The sequence below is a fragment of the Agelaius phoeniceus genome, chromosome 3 (genome assembly GCF_051311805.1).
Source record: "Agelaius phoeniceus isolate bAgePho1 chromosome 3, bAgePho1.hap1, whole genome shotgun sequence".
NCBI classification, from domain to species: Eukaryota; Metazoa; Chordata; class Aves; order Passeriformes; family Icteridae; genus Agelaius; species Agelaius phoeniceus.
Window position 1 is genome coordinate 43,645,122 of NC_135267.1, and position 15,344 is coordinate 43,660,465.

The following is a 15,344-nucleotide window of genomic DNA, read 5'->3' on the forward strand; positions in this document are numbered from 1 at the left end:
TACGAGAAAGTCTGTAACCACAAAAATAAACTATTTTCCTGGGCAGACCGTAAAGAGCAGGCATCCTTCCTTCACCTTCTCCTAACCTGTATTCCCAGCTGAATCCACCCAGTACTGCTAAGGATGAATTTTCTACTGTACTGTAGGCCCTGTGTTACAAATGCTTCCTGTCACCAGTTTAGCACCACCTTTCACCACTCCCTTTCCTTATGTATTTACCCCCCATCTTTCTCAAAAGAGGAGGAACTGAGGGAATGAACTAGAACATAACTCAGTTGCTTCTTTCCTCTTTAGCTCTAGACAAAATGGGTAGGAAAAGCACAATGACAAGGAAAAGCATTGCATTTTTCAGTGACTACTAATACCCTGCACTGCTAAGACATCTTTGTTCTAATAATACCAAAAGCAATTGACCATGAAAATGCTATGCAAATCTTGCACTCAAGGAGAATTCATTGTTTTAGTGAGCAAGTTGTGCCCAAAGAGACACAGATTCTGTGAAAGTTATATTAGCGTGAGATATGAACCCAAAGCAAAATAAGAATGCTTAGGGAGCTAGGACTTTATTTTCATTGCTTTCCACAATCTAATTTTAGTAAACCTACAGCAGAAAAAAAGCTATTTCAAATTATTAAGTTTTTTTAAAAATTAATATAAGAACATTTGTATTTTTTTTGGTCCCTTTGTATTTAACTGCCTGTACATATCTCACCAGGTCTTCTTTTGTGAAACCCTGGTATCTATTCTGATATATTTGACTTTGATTAGTCTAAAAGAGGAAACTATGCGCTGGCAGGAAATCACGTATTTTGCAAATAATACCCTACCAATATATATCTACAGAGTGCAGTGCAACTCAATTATAAAGAGCTAGATATAAAGTGCAGTAGTTATTAGATGTACTCAGCAGGTTGTTAGGAATTTTTTTATTGAAGTTACATAGGAAATTTTAATTGATAGACACATTTTAAGCAGACTGAGGTGGGGGCAGGGGTAACTGTGAGGCTTGGATGCCTCTGTAGGGTCATTAGGCCCTGGAAGATTTGAACCACAGAACTCATATGTTGTTATTATAGTGCAAGAGTTCTATTGTCATTACATTGTAAAAGTGCCATATTGCTAGAGTTTCATACCTCCTTGATCTTTCTTGTAGGCAGCTCCTCCAGGCACTGACTCTTCCTCACTCCAGTCCCCATCAGCCAACCAATCCACTCTTTTATAACACTCTTCTGATTGGCTACAGCTGTGGCCTGTTAACATCAGGCCTGCTCCTAATCATTAATAATTAGCTCAGCTGCAACTCTTTTAGGGGGTAAGATTACATTCTATACTTCCTTTGTTTACTTGTATTCTATTCCCCTACACTCATATGACTTTTGCAACAGAAAAATGTTTTCTAAACTATCAGAAGGCCTTTGTTCTCAATATATACTGTTTGCTCACTCACAGCAAGTGTTATGGTCCTGAGGGTAAAAAAAAAGCAAGGGACCTGGTGTGAGTCAGATATAATGTCAGGAACAAAGAAACCAATGTCTGCATCAGTCCAGGAACAAGATGAAAAATCTTCTAGGATTAAACAGCAATCTGCAATCAAGAGCAGGAAAATCAAGAGGCAAAACAGGGGTCTATACATTCACTTTAAACAGCTGTTGACAGTTTTTATTTTCATATCATGTAGCTCCTTGTCAGGCTTCTGCAAACCCAGAGCTGATATTGCTTTCCAGGGCTGTAGCTGTCAAGGGAACACTTACTGCCAACCTTCATGCAACCTTCATGGTAGCCACAAAGCAGTCACAGATAAAAAGCTTTTTATGAGGATACCAGTTGAAATAATCTACATTTCTTAGTTTTATTTTCTGTTGCCTGTGCTGTATTTTCCTTGGAATGCCTGTCAACGTGGCTTGAGAGGGAATGCTCTCTCCAGCCAGGGAACAATACCTCTGAGGCACGCAGCCCTCACAGTGCCCTCCAGAGTGCTCCCTCATGCAGCCAAGTTGTCACCCAGAAGCTTCTCTATCTGAAAAGCTGTGAATCACCCCTGCAGCACAAGCCAAATTTCCCTTTATTCACAGAGACCCTCAGAATTTCCAACAGTCAAACGGAACAAAGATCTTCCACATTTGCACTTTGAGAGCATTTCACATTTGCAACACAATGGCACCACCCTACCAAAGACCTGGTCCCCAGAGGATGCCTGTGTATTTATCTCTGTGGACAGAAATGCAGCTAGCATATCTGCAATATTTCTAAAACCTACACCCACAGATGTATATTGCTGCCTGACAAATTATAGGAAGACTAGAAAACTGTGCAAGACTGAGGTTAAAAAATCTGAAGGAGGTCTATAAAAAGTCATCAAGAGCAATCTGAGGAAGGCGAGGAGGAAGTAAAACTCCTGCCTCAGAAATTAGGTGTCTCAGGGGTGGTAACACCTTCTCTCTCAAAAGATGGAGGAGAAGGAAAGAAAAAGAAAGGAAAACTGTTTTAACACCTACATCTAGGCATATCATGAAGGGGACAATGGCAGGATAAGTAACACTAAAGAGGTCACCATGCCCATGGTTCCAGACAGACAAGAACACACCTAATGCCTTTTTCCCGCTGTGCCCAAATGGCTGAACAGTCCCATTCTCACAGGAATGTTTTAGCCAGGATGCTTTTAACAGCTAAACCAGAACTGTATTTGTGTTCTCTATCAATTACTGCAGGAAACCTGACACACATCACTGTCTAAAGGGGATATATTTAATCTCAGCAGGTTCTGAGGGATTCCAGATGGTCCGAGGAAACAAGCAGGTACTCTATGAAACTGTTTTCTTAACTGTGATTCACAAATAATGAGGTCTGGGTCCTCTTAGAGTAGCTGCCCTTCCTGTTCAGACTCTCTCTTGGTTTTTGGTCTCCTCATGCAGCAAGTAGTCCCTGGGGTGCTCTTACATACACCCCTAGATTTCAGGGCTTACCCATAACCTGGATAACCTGCCTCAATATTCAACATATTTTGCTTGCAGGTGCTGTTATTAAATAGTTTTCATAAACAGCAACAGAAAAGTATTATTGTTCCTAGTAGTTTGTATCTGTTTTAGGGGTTCAATGTATGACAGGAAGAACTATATCAGTCCTTCTTATTCTTTGCAGTAGTCCTGGCAGGTAAAAATATCAAACTGTCATAACATTTACATCCCAAGAAAAACAGATTCTTAGAGGAAAGTGTCATATATGTGGGAGATATTATAAGGAGAATACAGGCTGGAGAGGAGATTTGCCTCTGGGATATGACAAGTAGTGCAGTAGGTTGTGAGTTGACTGTGGAAGCAGGTGAACAGCCCAGCTCCACCTTTAAGCTGGGGTGCCAAAATCTGTTCTCCTATCCTTGGGCAGAAGTAGTAGCTGAAGCATAAATCTGCAAATGTAGGGAAAAGTGTGATGTTTAGCATTTATATATGATTTTTCACATTTACATATGATGTTTTGTATTTACATTTGTTGTTTTGTATTTACATACAATGTTTTATATTTACATATGATATTTCCTTACCAGCACAGGACCAGGATATGACAAAGAAATTGGTGTGCATCCTTGGATAGTTTGTGAAGGGGGTTTTAACATGAGATCTCTGAATCCCTCATTGTCCTGCAAACAAATTGTGAAATGCAAAACAGGCAACTCTCAGCAGTGTTCTCCATACCAGTGTCAAACCAGACAAACAGGCAGGGTCAGATAACCTTGAGTCAGCTGGGGGCACATGTAGAAGAAACATGGTTATTACAGCAGGACCACAGCATCCTGGCGACAGAGGATAATTAGTGCACAGCACCACCAATATTAAATCATTCCTAAAGGAGGAAAGAATCATTCCTCTTCTGATTACGGTAATTATCTTCCCTCCTGTATGTTCTGGTACTGTTCTAGATGCCTCACGTGGCAATAACACCAATTTACCAGCCAATATATTTACATATCATGCTACTACTTAAAATGACTTGTCATCAGCAACTTTTGACACCACTATGGCTTGTCAGCAAATTGCTTGTGCTATGGCTTGATGGGAGCTTGGCACAATTTACTTCCAGAAGGCAGCATCTATATGGTGAGCTAAGCTGGGGCACCAACAATACCAACAGTACAACCATCTTGACAGTGTATTACAAACAGTTCAGCATAGTTGTGCCTGGAACCATCCATCATCACCCTGAGATGAGACCCAGTACATGGTGGCATGTGGTAGGCAGGCTTACAGCAGAAAAAAAGTGGGTGAGAATTTCTGTGCAGAGCTACACTGTTGTTCAGGGTCATGGACAGAACAGAGAGGTCTGTGGCAAGTTGATCAAGGAGGTTTACCAACAGATTCACCGAGTTTGTGAGATGGGGTTGATGACTGGATAAAACTAGTGCCTCTGTAAGAAATTATATGGTCTGAAACCTGCAAGTACCCCAGCTGAAGGAAATCTTAGGTGTTTGACAGAAGAGTTCTGGTAAACTTTACAAATTAATGTGGGCATAAGCAAGCACTACTTTGTGTTTTTAAATGATATTGTTGGCTGTTTACAAAACCTATGTGTGTTTAGCAAGAAATTATCTACTAATCTATCTGAAAGTACCTAAAAATGTGTACCCTATATTCAGGTTTTGTATGTAATAGACACAGTGTTTATTCCTTGAAATATTTGTTAAAAAGACAAAAATTCTTGTTTGTGCTTTGGAGTGGCCCTAAACTGAAAATGAAACACAGAATTGTCACACCACCTTTCTGACAGCTTCTCAATAGCATTATAATACCTTAAGAAATCCGAGCCAATTCCAGGGTAAAAAACTGTAGCATGTGAGCTGTGGAGAGGGTTAACCAAAGCCTGATAGGAAGATAGTGAGACAGGAGAAAAGAAAGAAACTCAAGGATTTGCCTGACATTCTGAGGTGCCTTCCTGCAACACAGCATTTGCAAGAGACCATTTGTCTGTGCCTGCAGGAGAAAAGTATTCCTTAAAATTCAGCATCTAGGGCTGTCAGCCTCACTTTTGATGCCTGTAGCTCAATAAGAGACACCCGCCAACCTCCCGGTTCCTGCAGATGGTACCTTCATACACTGTTTTATCTCTAAAGGTCTGCCACTCACAGAAGTTTAGTGACAAAGTCAAAATGCATTCAGCAAAGCAATCTTCTCCAAGTTTTCTCTTCTCCCTATCTTTCTTTCATTTCTTATTCCATAGAAATGCAGTTTCCGTTGAATCATCGCTTGCACCAGTCTTGTCTTTGGGAACTAGATATTGAAATACAACTACAAAATGACAAGTTATCCACGATTTCTTGCTATTCAGAGAAAATCCTCAGCAATTAGAACATTATTCATGTTCTCATAATTGAATTGCAAGAAATATTAATCTTTCCTACATTTCACCATGTCCAGGATCTTCAGAATATTTTACCATTGGGTAAGGATGACACATAAAATTCTACTGCATTTTTAATGTAACAGTCTATCTCAGGTCCAAATCCTTTGACTGTCTTTTACCTCTTACTGTTAAGAGCAAACAAGTTTCCACAGTCCCCTTGTGCCTTCAAAAATGTATCGCTTTCTTCAGTCCAAAGACTTTCTTTTCTTTAACATATTTTAAAAAAGAAAAGAAACCACACATACACAATCAACAAAAAAACCCCTGCAAACACAAATTAACCGCAAAAAAAATCAAGAAATTAACTAGATATTGAGGAATTCGAAAATAATCTAAAAAAGGCTTGATGAGGTTCTCAAAATTTATAGAAACAGGAGAATAGTGATTTTTGCATTTTTGAAAATAACAAAAATCATAAATAATTTCCTTGTTACATAAAATATCCTAATAACCTTGTTGTTTGGTTTCTCTGTTTAGAACACAAAGTATTACAGATAATATTCTGCAAACTAACTTCTTAGACTCTTCATTTTACTGTGCACTTGACCTTATTTGTCTTAGCCATTATGCCAATAGCTTTTCCCAACATCCCCACATTCTTTTGCCCAGTTCTGTCATCACTGTTAACATACTTTACATGTGACTCCCAGTTTTTCCTTTCCATCCTCCAGTGTCAAGGGGAATGATGTCACAAGCTCGACAGCTGTCCCTTCCCATCTGGAATTCATAAATGGATAATATTTTATTTCCACAAAAATAGTTCAGTGCTGCCTGATTGCTTGGGTATGAAAGTCAGATGGTTTTGCCTCCAAACACATTCCAGCAGCCTCTGATGATTTCCATAATGCCAGCCCTGTGAAATGTTCATCTTCAACCCTCTCTGCAGCAAATGTATACTGCAGTGACCTACCAGCTTCTTGGGGGTTTTCTTACCATGCTGGATAAAGTGCTAATAGCTTGGTTTTATGAAGGGAAGGGTTTGAAATCTGAATCCTTGTCTGCTTTCTTATTGAAATGGTGATGGTGGCTATGGGTTTGATTGTGTTCTTTGCATTGTGCTTGACTCTCAGACTTTTGGGAAGGGCACAGCTCTAAAACAAGGCAATGAGTGCCCAGCATGTATCTGGAAAAGACTGGGTCTACTTACCTTTTTATCCTAAAAGTATGCAGAGATTCTAATTTTTATGCAGAATCACTTTTTGCTACATTTTGTTGCAGTCAAACCCTAGTTGAAGGGCAGGGGGGAATGGTATCAACAGTTTGGGAATATTTCAGATTTACAATCTCTCTCTACAATGATTTACATCTGTCACAATTCCTACAGCAGAATAGAAAGCAGGCTAAAAATCTGTACATAAAAAATTAACATCTTTGAGACTACCAGAGACTCTGAAGTTAAGACCACATGCAAGAACAAGAACAAAGTTGGCTTTTTTGACACCCTGATGCATTTCAGAGCTTTCTTTTCCTAGTGGGAACACGCAGCTCTCAAAAGCACCATGGAAAAAATGGCATTGTTTGCTAACATTCCACAACTCAATAAACAGGGCAAAATCCAACAAGCCCTGAGACTGTATCAGACCACATCAGTCTCCTGAATGAATGGCAGCCCTTCCAAACCAAAGACAAATCCAGGTGGTAGAGAAAGGTGAGAAAAATCTTATGCTGTCATTGCCTTTTGCCATCACATCTTTCAAAAACAAAGCTTCCACACAGAAAGTTGTAATGTGCTGAAATAAAACTCATCATTTTTATAAATATATATATATATAAGAATTATGAGACAAGTGAAACCTGAAATAAGACCCCAGAGAAATACAGTGAATAGCACAAATATAATTTAAACAGATGAGGAACTACTTACATTTTTAAAAGCTATGTTGAATCGTAGCCTGAGTTATTATGTGAATTGGGTTGAAATGTACTCCGTATTTTGGAAGGCTTTGAAAGAACTTAGACACAGCTCATAAGCTGCCTCACTTAGGTGTTAAAAATTGTTCTTCCACATCTGTGCTTCTCCCAAAGGAAACAGCAAAGTCAATGGTTTTCTTGTACTTCTTTCTCCCAAATGATTGAGACAACAGAGTAGGATTTTAATGGATAAGCACTTACTCTTTTTTTATCTCCCTAAATGAGCAGCTAAATTTGGTATAAAATGACCTATCCCTTTTTTCTGTGTTTATAATGCTTGTTTATAAAATGATGCCAAATTTCCTGCCCTTGAGCAACACTATTTTCATGCATGTAAAAAAAAAGTAAATCATACACAGCAGCAGTGGAAGATTCCACAGAAGTCTCCTCCGAAATGCTGTAATATTGACATAAAGGAACAATTTACATAGATAGAGGCATAATATGTTCTCCAGACCAGCTTCAGCTACATTTTGTTTTCTGTTATGAGGTCTTTCTGCCAATCATCAAGCTAATTTCAACATTTCTGAAAATATCATATTGTAACAAGCTTAAGTTACTTCTGACTTAACAGAATTAATAGCTGCAGCTGAGGCCACATCTAGATGAGGTTAATACTTCTGTACTCAAAAGTTTCAGTGCCACTCTAGATAACCTGATTTAAAATAAAACATGGCACCCAGTATTCCTTTGCACTCCAGGGAATATATGACAAGGACCTTCTGACTGGCAGTTCTCATGTCTTAATGCCCCATTATGTTTTGTAGCCCAGATTCAGCCAAAGAGAGGCCAGAAAAGGATTTCAAATTCCTGAGAAAGCTCATTTCTCTCACTGATGGCTCAAGAGGATTTTCACTCTGTCTCCATGGGGGAAATGAGGAAGAGAATTCTTCACTCTTTTGAACTATTTAAAGAAAAATAGAAAAGATTAATTTTGATTAGGATATTATACCATTTTAACATTTAAATTGATTTTATTATTTGCAATAACAGTAAGGCTTTTCACTATGTCTGTGTATGTATGTCCATGTACATACAATCCACATACATAAAATGGACTTCAGCCACGGGTATTTCAGGATATTGAGGAAATGTCACATTACTCCGTATCATAAACAGACATGGATGTATGTAATAAAAGCTTGTATGTTCAAAAGGTACAAATTATTCTCGTACAATAACTCTCCCTTCAAACACCTGACCACTTAAACTTTTCAGTCTCTTCTTCAGAATACAGCCTGAAAGCAGCACAGGGACTCCCAAGCAGATGGCACAAGTATTCCAGAAGAGAATACTCTGCTTTTTTCAAAAAATTAATAACATGCTGAGCTTTATTTTATTATCACAAGAGAATTAAATATTTCCATTTCAAGCAGCTGCTGCACCTTCTCTTTTTGCAGTCCTTTCTCACTGTTGGTGTAAGCTACCCAACCAGTTAAACACCAGATACAATTCTTTATGCAAGTGCTAAGGCAAGTAATTAAACATGATGAAAGCAATCAGTTTGTAAGTGTGAGAATGTTCTTTTTTTCCCTTCCTGAATATAGGTATAAAGTTACCAACCCTTGGTGGTGGCAAGGCACTCAAACATTACACTAATGTATAAATTAAACAAGCTGTGAGCTGTAGATTAAAAATCTCAAGTGTCAATTCCAAGCCAATACCACAGACGAGCCAATTTTCTACTTCTGGAATAAAAGCTTACTATTTCCTCTTAAACATTTATTACATGGTTTGAAATCAGTACTATGTAGAGGTTAAACCTTTTCACTTGAACGCAGTGCCTTCAAGATCAAATTATGTTAATTTAACACAAAAAGTTGCCATTGAAAAAGAGCGAAATCCTAATAATTTTTTAAGTTTAAGACTGGATTTTCAAACTCTGTATTTGAAGTTTATTATTAAGTATGGAACTTTGTACTCTGTTCAGCATGGCTATGCATTTATGCAACTGTAAGGACATTCTTAGGAGCCTCTATTGTTTCAATCAGGAAACATTGTATAGTCTTTCTTTATGAATTTGAAAATACTACGAACTTTTGCCAAAAAAAAAAGGTATCTATTTTATCAGTCACTTGTCCAAATCACCATATTTGGATATTTTTTGGTTCAAAAGATAAAAGAATTATGATTACAGTTTGTTTCAAAATTTTATGTTTAAATTACAATGGAAAAACATTTGATTCGCCATAGTTCTCGTATAAAACAGGCCACTCTTTCCATGTGTTTAATTCTCAGTTTCAAAAAAACCCATCCATCATCAGAACAAAGAAAGTCCAAGCTGATTGCACTAATTGATTTCCTTGGAGCAAGTGATTGCACAGCACAGCGAGCTGCAAAGTAAAGAATCAAGGAAAAAAGAATACCAAAACCACGTGCCTTAGTTGCAAAAGCTGATTTATGGAAGCAACTTTCCAAGTCTCTTGTTACTCTGCAACATTCCAGGCGTATCAGGAAAATCCAGCAGCTGTGCTGCCTGATGATTTTTTGCTAGTTCGACACATCTCGATGTGTGCTTGTGACTGTGATGGAACATTGGAACGTCAGAAAAACATTGCTCCAGGAAATGTTGCTGAGTGGATACTGCAGTGAAAAAAACAGCAGGGGGACAGATGGAATGAAAATCGTGAAAATGCTAAAAAGTGGCAGCAGCTTAGCACATTCCTCTGAAGATCATCCCACAATGGGGCAGGTGCTACATTATAATTCGTGTGTGTGTTTGTTGAGGTACACATTTAGTCTGACCTTGCATCACAAGATGCGGTATGAAAACTCAGACCACAGAGTATTGGTAAATCTGCTGAAGTTTGGTAAAGACTTTCCATTGGGTAGGTCTCATCCTTAATGTCCACGCTCTTTTGTCTTTAGGGAATTACAAAGAGCTTTCAAAATCATTCTCTTTACTTAATCTAAGTGATTCTATGCTTTTGACTAAAGCTCTAAAATGCAGTTCTGCAGTTACATAACCTAACAAATGAACACTACAGTATGATTAGAGAAAAAAAAATGCCCCTTTTCTGAGGTACTGTGCATTTTTAAGAGACTGGACTTTCCCAGCCCTGTAGAAGTGAAGAATGGCAATAAGGACTGCTGCAGGACAGTTGCTAAGCTCACTACAAAGCAGAGCTACAGCTCTGCTTCTGAGCTACCAAGATCTTTGGACACAATTATTTAAATCTTTTACTGTCAAAAGTATTCTGTGATTTTATGGTTTTATTTTAGAAAAAAACAATTGCCCTCATGCCATTTAATTATGTTTTTCTTGAGGTGTAGCTGGGAGCCTTCCACTGCCAGGTTAGAAAATCTGATGATGGCAAGAACTTCTTTGGTCATCAAAGAAATGTCGAAAACAGATCGGAAGTATCTTAAGCACCAAAACCCAATATTACCACATTTGATTTAACAAAATTTAGTGGGTGTACCTAATTCTTGCATGTGTCTTTTATTTTATACCAAGTGTCTTTTAACACTCTAAGATCCATAATTTAAGGTTCAACCTATGGGTAAAGACTCTGTTAAAAATCTCTTGTGGCGCTGAACAATAACTGAAATTACCAGAACCATGTAATTTTCATTTAGTTGCCTGTAGATGAATTTCATATATATATATGCTAAAAAAAAGTAAATTTTTTTTTTATGTAACTTGTCTTTTTGGACCTTATTCAGTGCTCTGGACATAATTATTCCTACAAGTCAATGAGGTTTTCCAGAGAAAATTCCTAAGATCTTTCTCATAATCCTAGATAAAGAGTAAATAAAAGGGTATGCAAGGATTTTTCCTACATTGTACACAAACTCATCCCACCTAGATGCAAGCACACAGCAGAGTTGGGAAGGAGGGATACTTCCTGCTGTAGGCTCTCTTTATGGTCAGCATAAAGCAATTTCTCCAGAGAGTAATTTCTCTCACCTGAGACCAGGTTCATACCTGAGGTGTCAGCTGCTCCTCCTTAGCAGTCAGAGAGATAAGACAGACATGTCTACAACATGCTTAAAATTAAGTGGGATAAATCTAGTGACTAAAATCACAGTGTCTAAAATAACAGAAAACAGATTTTTCCATAACCTTTTAGCTTTCCGACTGACAGAAATAGGCATCCAAAATTAACAGATATGAGACCAAAATTCAAGCTTTTTTCACTGAGTCTTTCTTACTTACTTACTTACGATTTTATAAATGTAAATTTATAAAATTGATACAACTGAGCAAATTTCATACAGTTCTCTGAAGAGTATCTTCAAAGAAACCATTTTTTGTTTATTATTGGGGGGAATCAAAGATTTAAGTCCTGTTAAGAGTGATAGAAGTTACAGCCACATTCATATTAATTTAGTTTCATGTCTTTAAAAAAGAAAGAGATCAAAACACTTGAAATCCTAGTAGCTTGTCAGAAAAATGTACCATTGGCTGGGTCACATCTCCTGGTATCATTAAGCAGAATGTCATAGGCAGAACACTTTGAAACAGTAATAAACCTTTCCTGCAAAGCCTAGAAAACTGAGAAGAGAAAAAATGTTTCAGGACAAATGAGAATTCAAGATTGTAATGGGCCTAATTCTCTCACATATAATTTACCAAAATTCTCATCACAACATTACTAATTCAAAGGCTTTGTAAATAACTTGACATCTGAAAAAGATGAACAACAAGAGGAAAATGGCCTTTTCACTTTAATGCTCAATGAAGTAATTACAGTTGAGAATAAGAAGATGAGTTCTCACTGGCAGATAAGGCAAATAATTATGGTGAGTAAGATAGGTTGAAAGAGGGTCACTGAAACAAAGGGCAGGAAATTGCAGAAACATACAAATTCAAATTTGAAGTTCAATGAGGAAGAAGATACAATTTATTCATTTGGAAAATTATTCCAGTAATGTTTTGAGTATGTGTAGTTAAAATATTTTCATTAGAAAAAAAAGAGTGATTTTAGCATATCTTCAATGAAATGGAACACCAAACACAATAACCTGCTACACTATTGAGAGCACACTATTGTTGGATTTTGACTCAGTAGAAATAAACAAGGTCTAGAGGTAACATCAATAAGAAGCTTTTCTAATCATTTTTCTCTTCCAGACTAGTTCTCTAGCAGAAATTGCAATGTGGAACAAAAATGGCATCATTAAAAAACTTTACCTATTTTCAAAGATCAGGATAATGCAATAGCACTGTGGGGTTTTAAGACCTGGGAGCTCGTCCAAAATTCACTGAGTCAAAAGAAATGTCTTCATTTACAACATTTGGTATAATTCAGTCCCTGCCTGGTTTAATAGCAAGATTCTGAAGTACTTGGATTGCTTTCCTGCAGATCAGTAGATCTGATTAGCCATTGTTCCCCACTAAATCTGAGCATGGATTGAATTTCTCCCCTCCCAATGTGCAGACATTCTGTAGAGTCTATGGTTCCACAGAAAACAAAGCCAAAGGAAACAATTAGGCCACCTAACCTGTTTTCAGGTCTCCCTGAGAAATTTATATTTTATCTCAATAGTCTACATGTTTAATTGTAATGAATGTTTTAGTCCTCAACAACCTGAGAGGTATGACAGTGTAGGGATCAAGGTGGACAAGGTCCACATGAAAGAAGAAAACTGATGGTGTGTCAACTAAAAAGATATATCTGCAGGTGAAGAAGAAAGTGAAAAGCAAAAAGGCCCTTTCAGAATAATCTAGGACAAATTTCCTTCTCTACTACACATCTCAAAACAAATATGACTCCGAGTGTGTGAGAAAATAAACCACTCAGACACCTGTGAGAATTCTCTGTACCAAATCAGCGGCCTATCCAATACCCAGCTGCTGCTTATTTCTGTTACTTATGAGGGGGGAAAAAAAAACAAAATGAAAAAGGATTAAAACTTGGCAGCAAGGGAAAAATTCCTCCTTGACTCTTACAGATAATCATGTAAAGTCCAAAAGCCATTAGCTTTGATTGTAATCATTGGCTTAATACAATTCTGCACAGGCCTAGAATTGAAGCATGATCAGGGAATGCAAATCCTTTCCCCAGCTGTCATTCACCCAGGCCAAAGAACTTCTTCAAACAGCCTGAGCAAAACATATTTTTCAGAATGCCAGTTAGTTTTGCCATAGAAACACCTAAGGTTTCTTCCGTTCTACCAATCTATCACATCTCACGTCATAGTCTAGATAATTAATAAATTATGTCAAATAGCTCTTTAGGAAGAGGTTGTATTCTGGGGTAGTTCCAATGAAAATAACTCCTCTCATATCTTCCTAAGAGCTACTGCATTGATAGATTTCAGTGAGACAGATTTTAACTGAGCTCCTGTGCACCTTTATTACTACATCATAATGTAAGGTTTTGAGTCAAAATGTCATGAGCTTTATTCAAGTGTCTTTGAGAAAAGGTGTTTCAGGTATGATTGAAGACCATTTAAAAGCATTAACAAGAGTACCTCTGTATCTTCCTGTAGAGTCATGTTGGCAGCTTTTTTGTATAAATGGCTGCAAGAGGTGTTTATAAAGGAAATAGCTCTTTCTCTTTCCTCCAGTATCCTACAGAAAACAGTTAGGCCTTATTTTAAAGCTGTCCTACTTGGGAAAATAGTTCCCTGACCACCTGGGGTAATGAAGCCTGATGAGAAACAAGCAGGGCTGCAAGACAGTAAGGTGGTGCAGGAGTGGGAGAAAAAATCAGCATGACACCATGTAACAGATAGCAAGAGTAAAACCTAGTCAGCAGAACTGTGAAGATAGGACTTTAACCAAATTTATGTTTTGGTAGGAATGGACAAATTTTAACCAAACTTTTGTTTAGACAGAAGTGTATGAAATAATGTAATGGGCTGAACAACCTCCTGTACCTCAGAACAGAAGGGAATTTCAATAACTTTAGTGCATTCAAGGAAACAGCCAAACCTTGCAACAACCTGTTGATAGGCAAGAAGGACAACCATGTCAGAATAAGCAGGTTATGAGCACTAACAACAGTGAAATATCCATTTTCTGACAGCAAATCAGAAAACCTCAGTAGATATTAACAGAAAGATATTCTCCACCCTCATAAAGAATTTTGGAGGAGGACTTGGGAACCAGAGAGACTATGAGTGGCTCTGTATCCCTGGAGTGGGGATTTGTGACTATTTTTGCAGCTCCAGGAGGAGACAGGGATCTGAAGAGACCATAAAGCACCTGCAACCCTGCTCCAGTATGTTGCACAGCAGAGTTGGAACCACTACATTCACCCCTCTGGCATTTCACCTGGACCACACCACCTCTTCCACATCACAGGGGAGTTGTTTAATTATTGAAATTGCTTATCTCTATGATTAAAGTGGTTTTGTATCCAAATTTAACCACAAAATGCCACCAGTTGAAGTGATGTAGTATGAGCCCAGCTCTTATTAAACCTTGGAGAACCCTCACAGAAAACAGATGTTAGGAGGAAGCCTCAGTGCTTGTTTTTTGCTATGTTTACAGCATCCCTCTTTCTACAGTAAAATTTGTCCCTTCCTCCAATAAATGTCTAAAATAGATAACATAGATCACCACACACAGTGATGATTCACTTCCACTGCCTGTGAAGGGAGCCTGGGATATTTAGTTCAAAGGGACATATCCACACTTTCAGCCATCCAAAGTTACATGAGATTACTCTCAGCCTTACTGTCATAGAGATTCCTTTCCACACAGGTGTAGTTGAAATTGTCCAGTAAGCCCAATTTAATACCTGCACACATACACAGCATGAAGGCATAGGCATTGATTTCTTAGGAAGCCAGGTTAAAAATAGGAGGCAATAAATCAGTGCTGAACTGTGTTCATTTCTTATCCTGTGTCCCATTATTTCTTTGTGGTCTCTGAGGCTTCTTGGGTAGAAATTCACAGAACTGAAACATTATCCTGGATATTGTTGAATATTATATTTTTGACCATAATTATGAAAATATTTGGAACCTACAATCGTTTGTTTCCATATGAGGAACACTTACATGATGACAGCTTAGGTTGAACAGACTATACTACATTGTACTAAAAACAAACAAAATGTTTTGTTTGTATTTAGTAACAAAAGACG